This window comes from Theobroma umbraticum, unplaced genomic scaffold (genome assembly GCF_002168275.2).
Source record: "Theobroma umbraticum cultivar Fairchild unplaced genomic scaffold, ASM216827v3 scaffold_130.0, whole genome shotgun sequence".
Classification (NCBI taxonomy): domain Eukaryota; kingdom Viridiplantae; phylum Streptophyta; class Magnoliopsida; order Malvales; family Malvaceae; genus Theobroma; species Theobroma umbraticum.
Window position 1 is genome coordinate 690,719 of NW_018397264.1, and position 3,269 is coordinate 693,987.

The 3,269-nt window shown below is 41.4% G+C and overlaps 1 pseudogene; it reads right to left on the reverse strand.

The window, feature by feature from the left end:
* Positions 1-563: 563 nt before the first annotated feature.
* Positions 564-2,971, reverse strand: LOC110421493 (adenine/guanine permease AZG1 pseudogene; annotated as a pseudogene).
* Between the last annotated feature and the right edge of the window lie 298 nt (positions 2,972-3,269).

A 3,269-nucleotide genomic window follows, 5' to 3' on the forward strand; every position in this document is an offset into this window, starting at 1 on the left:
CACTTCCTCCTCTGGATTGCCCGCCTATTCTTTTCAGTAATAGCTTCAGCATTCTGAAACCGACCATTATTACTATGGCCGGGAATTTTATCTGATTCCAAGTTGAGTAGATATCATATCATAATCATATTAATTGTCTGTAAATTTAATTTCTGCACTCTATTGAATTTCTGCTCCTGGGTGGTCTTTTTGTATGAAATCTAATTGTTATATAGTATAATTTACATTCTCACAACATCAAATAAAGACACCTTGTAACAGAGGAATATCCTTTGATGAAGAGAAGCAAATCATGCAAGGGAAAACAGGATCATGGTTTTTCCCGTCATTTTTATTAATCGTTTCATTGTTTAAGAACAACACAACTATGTGTGGATGCAGTTAGGAAAGACCCAGTCGTAGGAACTTTTATCCTCTCCGTTTTTTAACAAGAAGATTAAACTTAGGTTGGTGCAAATTTTCTTTTCTTTTTTTTTTTAAGGTAAAAGTTATCGAATTCGTTACATATTTGACAGATATAATTGTGGAAGACCTATCTGTGTATATCACATTTGACAGGCACATTTGAGTTGAGAGTAACATAGGACATAACTCCAATTAATTGAAAGCAAAAATTAATTACCTTTGCATTCAACAAGGAAAAAAGGAAAAAAAAAAACCCTCCTCTAAAGTCTAAAGATCAGGCATCTTGTCGTCCCCTTGAGAAGCATTAGGAATTCCATTAGTTGTTTCATCCAGCAAATTGCTGGCCTTCACTTCTTTCCTAATTCCAAATCTTACCAATAAGTCCTCTGCCCAATCCCAAAGATGCAGAACAATGAAAGTCCCAATCCCTCCGATCAAACCATAGGCTATGGAATATGTCAAGGGCATCAATATCAACGTGACAAATGCAGGAATGGCCTGCCTCATGTCGTCCCACTCAACCTCCACAACCGATCTCATCATCAAAACCCCTACCAAGATCAGCGGCGGCCCTACTGCCCATGCTGGGATGGACGCCAGTAATGGCGTAAAGAAAAATGCCAGAAAGAAATACCCTGCAACTGTCAACGCCGTTAGGCCTGTCTTTCCACCTTCTCTAATCCCCGTCGACGATTCGATGAACGCAGTCACCGGTGATGTTCCGAGAAGTGATCCTACCACAATTGCTGCTGCGTCAGACATGAAAGCAAAGTATTGGCCTTCGAAATCGCCATTTTCATCTGTGAAACCGGCGAAGCGAGCCATTGAATACAATGTGCCCGTGGTATCTAATATGTCCACGTACAAAAATGTTACCAATGCCTCCCAAAAGTACCCTTTGTTCATTCCCTTAAAATTCAATGCCCCTGCCGTGCTCTTAATCACATGCACATCAACGACCTTCTTGAAATACTGGTAAGCTGAGTTTCCAGCTTCTGTGTTAGGAAACGCTGTTACAGCAGTGTTACGGAACCATGAAATCACCGTAACAAAAATTATACCATAGATCATGGCACCTTTAATATTTTTCACTAGGCAATAGGCAATAATCACAAAACCAACAATTCCAAGCCAAAACGTGGGACTTTCCATGCGATGATTCATGCAAAAAATTTCGCCTGACACGGTCCCGCCGGGGATCAAACTGATTGTGCCGTTAGCTGCGGTGACGACCGGAGCTAAGGTTTTCCTGGAGGATCTTGGACAGGCTGCAAGTGTAACTAAAGTTGAAGAGCTGTAACCAACAAGGCCAATACCCTGATTATTTTGTAAGCCAATGAAAGCAAGAAACAACCCAATTCCAGCGGAGGAAGAAATTCTGACGGGTTTGGGGACGAGTTTTGCGAGTTTTGCACGTAACCCAACAGCTGAAATGACGAGAAAGAGGAGGCCCTCAATGAAGATAGCTGTTAGGGCACTTTTGTAGGGTACGTTGCCAGTGCCGTGGAACCCCACAACTGTGTATGCAAAGTAAGCGTTTGTGCCCATCCCTGGAGCTAAAGCTAAAGGAAGGTTGGCGAATATACCCATGATAAGACAGCCAATAAGAGAAGATGCTACGGTAGCTACAATCAGGTCTTTACGGGTCCTTTCAAGACAAGCTGCGTACCCTGGATCCATTGGGGGGAATTTGCAGGACTCGCTTGGGTTGTTGCAGTCAGCAATGGTACAAGGGCCGCCTGAGTCCGTAAGGATGCTGGCGTTCACGGCTAAGATGTATGCCATGGTGAGGAACGTTGCGGTGCCGGCTCTTAGCTCGGTGGTGAAGGTGGTTTTTCTCTCGGTGAGTTTGAATCTTTTCCCGACTTTGCTGCTGCCTACAAATGAATTTAATCGACTTGCGATTGAACGTTTCTTGGGTTCGGATGGAGCCTCCATTGAAAGGCAGGAAGCCAAATTCTTTGTTTTTACTTCCTTGATATGGAATTTTGGAACCTTTTTTTTCTTAATTTCACTGTATTTTAGAGGGATCTGGTGAAAGATAAAGGCCAGAGAGAGACAGAGAGAGCTTGTGTATGGGGCAGGAGCTATGGGTTTTGATTCCGTTTAGGAATCGGTTTCTTTTGAAGGCTGTCATATCTAATCTACTACTGGTAGTAGTAGTTGTAGTTGGGTTTGGCGAGATACCCCAAAGCTCCTTGCTTTAACATAGGCTAATGATGATGAAATTGGGCAGGCGATGAGAAAGAGATGCAGGCAGAAACTTTGAATCATAGCATAAAAGTGGGCCAAAGGGAGCGGGTCGCAGACTCGGAGTCTCTTCCCTCATTATGTTGTGTCATGAAACCAGGACAACTGTAGTTCGTAGTTTGATAGCAAATTGGAGGATATGAAAAAGCGGACGTCAAAGTCGTCGAATTGAAGGGTGGAATTGTACTTTTCTTTTTAATTTTCTTATTTTGATTGTTGTGGGACCATTGTAAAGATGGATCGTATTGGAAACTACAAGTAAAATTGTAAATATAATGGAATTACCTAAAATAGAAAGGAATTGAAAGAGAGCTTTCTCTGTATTTTGGAAGGATTAGATTTGGAAAGAAGGGAAATTTGCAAACCAATCCATTTTCCTTCCCTCTTCTTATTCTGATCAGAATCCTCTGTTTCATTAAGAAAATTACATGTCATATACAACGATGCATGCATGTAATTATATAATTATGTTGATTGTGTACCGTAAATCCAAACATTTTGATGTGGTACCAAGACAGGGTTTACATGCACCAACTTAAAAGGAGAAGAATCAATAATGAACTGTAAATGTCAAAGGCGAGGGACAAAAGAGACAAATTTGCGGAATTGATTTG